This window comes from Salmo salar, chromosome 07 (assembly GCF_965601325.2).
Source record: "Salmo salar chromosome 07, fSalSal1, whole genome shotgun sequence".
In the NCBI taxonomy this organism is placed as follows: Eukaryota; Metazoa; Chordata; class Actinopteri; order Salmoniformes; family Salmonidae; genus Salmo; species Salmo salar.
In genome coordinates this window covers 52,302,501-52,313,229 of record NC_138297.1, presented here as the reverse complement: position 1 = coordinate 52,313,229, position 10,729 = coordinate 52,302,501, and the positions used below count along the sequence as shown (strand labels likewise).

At 45.0% G+C, this 10,729-nt stretch overlaps 1 protein-coding gene across 16 annotated transcripts in view; it reads left to right on the top strand.

Moving 5' to 3' along the window:
- Positions 1-2,069: 2,069 nt before the first annotated feature.
- LOC106609379 (inactive histone-lysine N-methyltransferase 2E) overlaps positions 2,070-10,729 on the top strand; it is a 38,106-nt gene continuing 29,446 nt past the window's right edge. For 12 of the 16 annotated variants that reach the window (XM_045722158.2, XM_045722155.2, XM_045722151.2 and 9 more), the window contains exon 1: positions 2,071-2,391. The gene's annotated coding sequence lies outside the window, so the exon portion shown is untranslated. Of the gene's footprint in view, positions 2,392-10,729 lie in introns of all 16 variants that reach the window. The other 4 variants (XM_045722146.2, XM_045722143.2, XM_045722142.2 and 1 more) reach the window with 3 other exon arrangements.

Here is a 10,729-nt window from a genome sequence, read left to right as displayed (position 1 = left end):
CTGAATCAAGTACAAAAAAATATATATACCGTATTATAGCTCAACGACTGGTGTACAATATCACCTACTTTCCCTATAAGATTTCCGAAAATGATTGTAGTTGTAGCAGTTATGAAGGCTCATCTACTCTGTCAAGACGATCTGATACAACCAACAGACGAGAAAGCCCAGCAAACTGCGAGTTCAATTTCAGTATTACGCGTGCGCGCGGGGATGCGGTTTGGCTAGATCTCAGTGGGGGAGGGGAGGTCGAACTGTAATGTCATGTGAACAGGCAATGACTATATGTGAACAGGATTGGAAGATTCGCAGGAGCCACTGTATCTTCTCCTTAATTCGAACGACACGTACACATGTCCAACGGATTTTTAGATACATTGTTGCACAGTTGGACGCACCTCTTTAGCTCGAAGAAAATTAATCTGTGTGAATGAAATACTCTGAAAATTGGACATGGAGACGTTTTACTTTACACATGCAACGATCCGTTTGCCTTGACCTCTTCATTGTAGCCTATACGCATTGTTGTCAGTATTATTGAACTAGGCCTACATGTAACATGTATTCATAATAGTGCAGTTTTTTGGGGAAGACTGGAATAATGTAACAGCAATTATGAGTAAAATGTACTTGTTAACAAGAGCAAGATGCTGACATCTGTAGATCGTGTCGATATTGGTCAGTATTGCCTGCCACCCACCGTGCCTTCAGTTAAATCAAAGAAAGCATGGGCTCGTGTGTAAGTGGGTTACATAAGATATTTGTTTCCTCCTACTGCCTTGGGCAGCAGATTTGGATGCTAATTTAAAACTGGTAACTAGGGCCTAATAATTGCCATTCATGAGTTTGTTTTATTTGTAGCAGATACATAAGGTGTGTCATGGACCTCCGTGAAGATACAATATATTTGTTTGTTTTACTATTTTAATAGTTTCACATTTTGATGCAGGATCATCTATAAAAGTGAAAAGAGCACTTGAATGAATTAATCTTTGAGACTTGAGTGGTGGTGAGATGGCAGACCATAGATATAGAACATGGTATGTCTCTGTGTGGGACATCATGGTCATATGGTTGACAAAAGCACATCAGATTGCTTTGCAGTTAAGAGGAGTGGGAAACAGGAGGGAAAGGGCTGAGAATTCAACAAGTTCCTCCAGAGGAAGTAATAAAAGAAAACAAGACTTTGTCCTTGGCTGCTAAGAAACTGCATTGACCGGACACACACACACAGTGCTTGACTTGGACTGAAATACTGTAGGTGCCAGCACTCATTTTGGGTACTGTTTATATTTAGGTGCAGGAGCTCCACAATACTTTTGAGCTAATATTCTATAGGAGGTGCAGGAGATAATCTGAAGTGCCAGTACGCAGCTCCAATAAACTTCTGCCCAAGTCAAGCATTGACTACCCTAATTTTACCCCCTCATACATCAAAGTGTACAAATTGTTCTCAGATACATGTTGAAAAGAAAAAACACGTGAGTTGAAAAAAACTACATACAGGACTATAAACTCATGTACAGTCTATGCCTTGTATTGTGGTGTCTGTCATGTGTTGTAATTTTGTGTTGCACCATGTTGCTTGATCTTTCAAGCAGTTGAAGGAAAATGTAAATTTGTAAGAAATGTTTTAATTGACAATAAAGAGTTATTATTCCATTCATGGTAATGGATTCATTTTTAATGAGTTGCTGAAGGCATGAGATGCTGTACTCACAATCTGAGATGTTGATTTTTATCAATCCTATGAATGTTTACATTTGTTCTAAATTAAATTTGGAGATCAGATTGCATAAATTAGGATTATAAGCAAGAATATATATATATTCTAGAACCAACTCGTTGCAACTGAACTCACAAATCCTGCATAGTGGCATCATAGTGGCAAGATTCGGACTTGACAAAACTACAGAACAGGCAGGGCACGGACGCGTGAACGCGCATGTAGCCATCTCATTTCACGGCGCCCCTGTAATCTTGGGCTCGTGGACCCCGGAGAGTGTAGGGGCGGGGCTCGGGTTAGGGGTTGATGGGGCTGGAGGAGGCGGAGTCACGGCAGTCCTGCCAGGGCCGCCATTTTTGCAAAGGGAAAAGAGACAGGGTAGAAGGGATCTAATTTCCAACAGTCGGCGTAGGTAGGACACAATTTTAACGGTTCGGAACTGTCTGTCATTATTGGGTTCCTATAACTACCAACGAAAATTAATTACAGTACGGGGAGTCTCTCAAGAAGACTGCTATCAGTGTAAATATTTTTAAACCTTATAGAGCCGCAGTGTGGAGTGAAGTAGCTATTGTTTTGGTTGTGTAGAGAGCGAGGCTCTAGCGACGGGGGTCTCACCCAGGTCGCTGTTTCTTTATTCAGGGTATCTACAGTGGACTTTAACTGTAAGTAAAACGCTTTAAAACTACCTCATAGGTTGTCTTAGTTTCAATAACTCACCAAGTTAGTCTACCTAGCCAGCTTACCGACTTGGTTTCTCATGGCTAGCTACTGTAGCTAGTAACGTTAGCTACGTGGATGCTGATGGCGCTATACTTAGATGGAAGTTGATAATAACTAACTTTCTGGTAGGAAATTAGTTGGTTTTTAATATAAGTGAGCCACTTACTTAGAATGTTAGTCCTGAATTATAGTATTGTTTTGGTGTAACGTTAGCTTGTATTAGCTGGCTAGCAACTTTTAGCATTTGCTAGTTAGACAGTGCAGTGTTTAGCTAGCTAACGTTAGCGCATTTGAATTTTAGATTCAACTGGCTGCTTCTGAAACGTTAGCACGCTTACTTAATGCAGTTTAATAACATTGGACTGTTAATGAAGAGAAAGGGAAGCAATACTTTATCAAACATTAACTATTTTGGCGAGTTAGCTATACCAATGTCAGTATGCTGTTGCAGTCGAACGTAACGTTAACTAACTAACTAGGTGGCATGAAGAACTACCCCGCTCTCTTTTTCAACCAGCCCCCAAAGGATGGTCAGTTTGTCAATGTACTCCCATGCAATAGGCTAGTGGTAAAATTGTACTTACAGACCAAGTAAATCATGAATTGTATTGTAGTATTTGTTGGACTGGCTTGGTTTAACACATCCGTGCTCGTTATCTAGTTACAGATTTTCATATGTGGTTGGAAGTGCGCTTCTTGTTCCTGTGAAGGTTTATTTCCGTTTATGAATAACTAGCCAGCTAGTCCACAAAATGTGGTGTTGCGCAGAGGGCATTGACAGGGCTTTTGTTTACATAGACAGTTAGATAACAAAAGACTACGTATAATTATCTGGAAATTTGTAGTTGCATTATATTTCTGATCAAAATTCAATCGCATGTCCACAATTGTGTAAATGCTTTTTTATATCTCAAACTAGAGGCCTCCTCAGTCACGAGATGAACAAACGGCTGTTGGACCGATAAACTCCCACCATTCTATTTTGTTCCTAGTTGACAAATGCATTACATCCCTTAATTTAGATTCAGAGGGTATGTGGTTTAACTGCTGCAAACGTGGGGGGAGGGGACATAATCAAATCGGGGAATCTTTCCTCCACTGACAATGTAGCTTCTTTGACAGTTTAAACTGTGCGATTGATTACAATAGATTGTCTCAGTGTTATTACAACGGGAAATCAAACTGCGAGAATGTATATTCAGCAAGTGTTTACTTTGCGCATTGTTCACACCATGACGTGCCAAGTTGCCTTACTAACTAGCATAGGTAGCTAATCTTTCAATGTTCAAGCCCTCGTTGGCCAGCGTAACGACGTTTACCGCAGTTCGAACGCTAATATTAGCTAGCTAAGTATTACAACTGATGTAGCGGTCTGGTAGTGGTACAAGCTTCAAATATTGATACAATAACTAACTTATGTATATGTATTTTTTCAAGACGAAGAGGCCCAATGTTATTTGTTAGCCGCTAACTACGTAGCCTGAGAAAATGGTTCCTTTGCCGAGACTCGCTAGCCAACGTTTTGTAGCTCTGAAAGCCATTGCAGCTAGCTAGCATGGCTCGTTAGCTAACCAGCTGGCTAAATTATCGACGAGATTCTCCATTTTTCTAATAATAACTACACATAAACGGTATCGACAGATTGATACTTAAGTAAGAATGTCTGAAAGAAGATTGATTGCTTTCTTGGGGATTTTCTTCTCGTGGCAAGGGTCCCCCAGTTACACGGTTTTCTCGCTGTCCTTAGAAAAGCGCTATGAAAATGGCGGCTTGGCTTGATGTTGTGGTAATTTAATAGCTATGTTCAGCCCTCCACACCCCTATCGGCTGAGCTGACTGCAGCGCCGACACACTCACGGGCAAGCTAGTGCACAATGGGATAGATTAATAAGGACCGCTTTCTGTCGTACATTAAAATAGTGACAGTCTGCCTTTGATACAAAAATACACTTGTCAGGTCATAAGTTTGAGATTCGCTGGCCAACTGTCTGGGTAGCTAATAGTTTCCCCCCCATGTCGTTCAATCACATTTCTTTGCTAATGTTGTGTTTCGTGATGCATTCTATTTGAAGAGCAGGATGTATAAACAGATACCACTACAACAACACAAGATACGTCAGCTCAGATGTATTGTAGTTGCTGAATATGGCTATTTTATTAGCAGGTTGTCATATTGAGGAGTTGCATAACAGGATATAAACGCAGCACTTTGTATAAAGAACAATGAGGTTTATTGCCACCCCCACTCTTCTTTGACCTCATGCTTTGTCCAACACTAAACATTCCCACCCATTTCTTGCAAGTTGGACTAAGTTACCGCATTTAACAGTAAGTAGGCTACTAGTCTAACTCATGTTTGTAGAAAGCAACATGCTGACTAGACAGGACGTTTTTAATATCTCATAACTCACTATCATTAGGCTACCCATTCTCTCACTGTGGTAGAATGATAGGTTCATGAAACATCAATGCTATTTTATGGGGTAAGCATGTATATGTAGTTAATAAGTAGTGATTTATCTAAAGGTCAGCTCGACTGAGGAGGAAAGCATGACACTGATTGTGGATATGAACCATAGAGGAAACAGATCACAACAACCATGGTGTGTGTCATTATGGCTGGAACAATGTGCTTGTGTAATATTTACCAGTGTTCGGGGAGGACTAGTACAAGAAACTCATTAAATTAGCTAGGAAGATTTCAGTGTGGTTAGGCCTAGCTCTTTGGAACATAGGGTACTTTGTCTCAATTGTATTTTCCAATTCGGAAAATTTGCCTAATTCACATTAAATTCCTGAATAGATAAACAACAGGCGGTTTCCCAAGTCCTACCTGGTGGTCAGAGGCGCTGAGTTTTGTGAAGGGGGAATGAAACAACAGCTGTGACTTGGTTATTTCCCTTTGACATTGACAAAGACCTGCTGCCCTCCTCTTGCCCCTCCCCCTCTCAGCTCAGAACAGATGCCCGTCATCAAATAACCCAACAATGAAAATAAATGGCCAGGTTTTTTTGTCTGTTTTGGTGATCGTGTTGAAAGTTCATGATAACACACAGCTGGCCAGCCAGGACCTCTATATCACCCATTATAGAAGTGAGAAGGAGCCCCAGTGCCACAACAAGGCTTTTTAAACTTGCCTGGCTACACCTCACACGTACACGCGACTCCACTTTGCCCAAACAATCTTCTCCTGACAATGCATGTCTTTCCTTTCATGTGTTGTGACATTTTTCCATCAGCTCAGGCCCCATTCCCAGTAGTATGGCTCAGTCCCCTGGTGGTGGTTCTAGCTTTGGGATGGTGTGAGGCAGGCAGCTCTACACCGCTCCATTACCTCCTCCCTACTGGCCTGTGAGACAAACCAAAGAAGCTGGATACTTCTCTGTGGTGCAAACTTTGTCAGCCTCTGTCCAAATGCCAGTTTGAGACAGTCGCCCAGTGTTTTTTTTTTTTTTCTCTCCTCCTTTTTCCTCATGACCCCATGTTGCCATAGCCTTGTAAGAAGAGGCTCCTCCTTACATGAACAGAAAATTATCCGGATTTGTGGCCATCTTGGATGGAGACTGCCGAGAGAGAAGGCCATTAATCTATTCTGTTTTCGTTCTCCAGGACGACACTAATTAGGCTTCTGTGTCCTTATGAGGCGAGGGTTATGTTAATTCCCCCTCTGCCAATTGAGGACAGGAGGCCAAATCATTGGAGGCAGAGGTGTTTTCAGTTTTCCCCACAGTGAGGCTGTGCAGCTGCTCTCTTTCTCTAGAGGAGCCTAGTGAGAAGGCTGTGTAGGCTATCGTCACTGCCACAGCTGACTGACTGACACTCTGATACAGGTACTCATTTGCTTGTGACTCCTGATCTTTCTTTTCACTGACACAGGTGCTTGTTTCACAAATGCCTGTCAACAGTGGGGGTAAAGTAAGGCCTCGGACTACTGTACGCTGCTCCCTCTAGTATTTCCACAGCTTGGCTTTGCGTAGTGGGATTCATCCTCCACCAAATGAATGATGTTATGCTACGTTTGTGATGTCACTCGTGCAGTGGAGACCTAGATGCAGAGAGACCTTGGGAGACTTGGGCATCTGTTGGGAAGTAAAATAGACACCAGTTTGAACCGCTCCGTTCGTCAGAACAACTGCAGGCTGGAACCTTCTGACAAGTAACGAGGCCTGTGTGTATGGATGTAGCTGGCACAGTAAAAAACTGTTTCCCTTGATGTTAGCCTCCCCGAATTCAGTAAAAAATTCTCACTTTTGTGTGGAGATGTTATAAATACTGGATGAGAGCGGGCCTGCTGTGTCTAATCAGAGGCTGGTATATAATACACAATCCACAGTCACCTACCTCTTCTTCCTCTTAAAGGGACAGTGGCCTCCGCTCTGTCCTGGTGCTAGACGTCATGCACTGACTGGAGTGCTTCGTGGCAGTCATGCTACTATAACCATGTCACGGTCTCGTGGCGTTGTAACAGTCTCCCTAACTGCACCATATTCAAATTGCCTCGCACACTGACTCACACTGCCCTCTCTGGTTCCCTCTCCTCGCTCCCCTGGTGGGTGCCCCCTCTCTGTACACTCTTACACAGCTGTAAATACCTGATATGGTGTGTTTCGCTGGCTGTGTTGACAGAGACGGGGAGATGTGGCCTGCCTGCCACTCCCCCCTGGGGGACAGGAGTGCGTGGCAGGGAGCTCTCGCTGCTGGGTGACACCTTTCCTTTCACCTCAATCCCAGGCACGCACACACATCCATGAAGGGCTCAGTAAGAGAAGCCATGAAGGCTTTTCGAGCTGCCAATAGCCAGGACAGTGGGCCACAGAGTGAGGAAGTGAAGGGGTTCATTATACGGGATGTTTACTGCTAGTCAGCACTGGGTAGGACAGAAGAAGGCCACAGCTCAATGGGGCTAGTGAGAATCTATTGACTTCCTCTCTGCCTGCCTCATCCTCCACTGTAAAGAGTGCCACTTGTGTTTGTGTTGCTCCCTCTGTCCCTGGAGAACAACAAGACTCCATCCTGAAACTATCATCTGTATAGATATAGCTGGCTGACAACAGTACACTGCCAGCCTAGGTAGTTTTACCCTGTGGGGCTGCCTGGCTCTAAGCCTCCAGTGTCCTCCCTTTCTGTGTAGAGCTAGAGTCAGGCCTTTAGTAGCTCATGGGAGGCTGGCCTTGCTCTGAGGCCCAGCATGGTCGTGTAGGTCACACACAAGAGGAGGAGAGGGAAACAGGGTTCAGGTAAACTGTTTTTGCGGTGCTGGGCTGTAATGGATCCCTTGTTAAATGGCCCTTTCACTAGTTAGACTACCTCCCAAATAGGTGGCATGGTACTTCCCTAGCCGTGCCCACTTCCTGTTGCTGTGCTACATGCTAACACTACTTACTTAGTGCAGGGCACACTGGGTACTGGGCAGACTCGGTGGAGGCGAGGGTGAATTTGGTGATGTAACGCCAGGTGTGAAATCGATCATGGAACTGTGCTGTAATGGGGCTTGAGTGTCTCTGACCAGGGCTGGGTGATATGGCCAAAATATCATATCACTTTATTTTTCACATTTCTGATGGTATTTAGTGTTTAAAAAAGTTGTAAATTAGCTTTATGAGTAGTGTGAGGCCCTAGGGTGATTTTAATTAGTCTTTCTCCATTCAGATTATTTTTGGATGAGGTTGAAAACAGTATAAAACAATTTCCTGCATTATCAATTTCCTGCACTCATTTGAGACAATTTCCACATTTCATGTAGGGCTGCACAATATGGGCAAAAAAATCTAGGCCTCATTTTTAACCAAATGTTGCAGTTGTGATAATGGCGACCCAATTTCTCTACGATTTAACACCAGGCACAGAAAAGCTACATTTGAGCCTGTCAGTCTCACTTTTATTTTGTTTGAGTAGTTGGCCTTTTTTTCCTAATATAGAGAAGACTGAGTCACACAGGTGGACAGGCGAGCTCGACGCAAATCTATAATTTTGTTTGTCATCGGTCATCCTTATCAAATTTAAGAATGTCAAATGGGGCCGTGCTGTGTTAGGGAGTGGAGGAGAGGAGGGTGTACGGAGGGAGAGTAGGCTAGAGCAGGGCTGCCCCAGACCAGCTGTCAGAACCTGGATGTACTGCACTGACAACCCTGGCTGGCTGTACCCTGCATCTGAGATGGGAGATCCCTCCTTTACCCTCTGTGTGTGTTTGTTTGACAGGGTACAAGCCCAAAGTGTGTAGGCTGATGTGTGTAGAGTAGCCTCTAGGGAACTCTCTCTCTCTCTCTCTCTCTCTCTCTCACTCTCACACACACTCACTCACTCACTCACTCACTCACTCACTCACTCACTCACTCACTCACTCACTCACTCACTCACTCACTCACTCTCTCACACACACACACACAGAGTGCTGGCCTGGGGCCATTGTCTGCTGGTTAGTGTGCTCTGCAGAGCGTGGATGTGGACAATGCAATATCATTCTCTCTCTCCAATGCCTTTTAGTGCAGTTTGCTGCTGCGCTATAGGTGGTCAATGGGTAAACATCACAGTGGAACTTGTCTATTCGCTGCTAGTGGCGCCCAATCTTTTACACACGCATACACACAATGTAGGCCTACATCTCTGTCCTGTATTATTGATGTATGGTTTCACCTTCAGAGGTAAAGCACAGAGGGAGCCCTGGCAGCTTGGGCACAGTGATTAATGAAGGACAGCTGCTGCAGAGAGTAGCCCTGTTTGGGCACTGTGAAAGGAAGGGTTGTGACATTCTGATGGTGCCTTTTTCCAGTGTATAGGAGTGTCTTTTATTTTGGTGTGTGTGTGTGTGTGTGTGTGTGCGCGCTCATGGCTGGCTGCTGCGATGACTCAGCCTATGAGGATGGTGTGAAGTCACTTCAGCTCTCTGTTGGGAACTTAGAGGGAAGGAGGAGCGCAGGTTCAGTTAGAAGCCCGTCTTTATGTCCATCGTTCTTCTCCCGGCTCAAAATCAAACTCGGAGACTTAGCCCAAAGAGCCTCAATGAAAACAAGCTCTGAAGTACGGTGGCTCCAACAAGCCTAGCACGAGGGAGCGTGTGTGTGAGTTTCCCCTGCTGAATTTAGTTCAGTGACTGGTCTGTCTGAAAAGGAAAGTTATTCCCCCACACAATGATGTGACTATGGCCTTAGTGAGGAGGGGAGATTGGGAAAGGGAGGAGGGCAAATGAGAAGAGGGGGGAGAGTGGGCCCAGCTCCCGTCTCTGCTCTACTCTCCCACAGTCTCAGCTGGCTGCCTAGCCTGTGCTAGAGGAACCCTAGTGCCCATACAGGAGTTTGGGCACCTCCCCCACCTCTTTCCCAAACAGAGGGTAGATGGATCATTTGGAAGGCTCCCTGCAGCGCTGTGTGATCCGTGATGAGAGAAATTCAGACAGAACGAAAGGGGGAGTGGGGGACGAGAGCTATAGCTTTCCTCCTCGCTTGACTAGCTAGTGTTCTGCCATTATAATTTTTTGCTTTGTCTTTCTCTCCCCATCTCCCTCTTGTACTCTCTCCCCTTTCCCCATTCTCTCTGGCTCTCAGCCTCTCTCTCAGCCTTTCTCTCTCAATTCAATTTGCATTATTGGCATGATGTAACAATGTACATATTGCCAATGCTTACTTTGGATATTTCTCTCAGCCTGTGTCTCTCTCAGCCTGTGTCTCTCTCAGCCTCCTTCTCTCAGCCTCTTTGGAATTAGGAGCCCTGTCTGCGGCACTCCGCTTCCATGCTCTGAGGTTTATTTAGGAAGTGCAGGGAGGAGAGAGAGATCCGGCGGGGGTGGGGTGGATGGGGCACAGCAAGGGAGGGCAGAAGGAGCGAGGTGGAGGGATGTTGGTCCCGTGTGACAGACGGCTCCTCTAAAGGAAGTGGGAGGAGCGTCGGAGGCAGTCACAGCGCTCAGATTTAGTCAGGAATGCTATACTGTACTCGTTAGCCTTTTTTCCAACCCCCCTTTTGTGAGTCTTGAATGTGTCTGGCCCCCGGTGCAGTGTGTGTGTGTTTGCGCCCCTGGGTGCCTCCCAGCAAAGGAATGTGTGCAAGGGTCTAGAAGGGGAGGGGGTTTGGTTTATCTGTCTGTGGGGGGTGGGGGGGGTGAGCTGAATGTGCGTGTGTGCATTCCTGAGCAGTGACAGCAGGATTCCCTTAGACAGGGGCAGAGACGACCACAGCAAAACTCTTGGAAACAGACGGTCTGTTTCTGAAGGAAGGGATTTTTACTACACCAAAACATAGTGAGCCTTTGAGATGCCACAAAGGGGTTTTATGTCATTTCAGCGG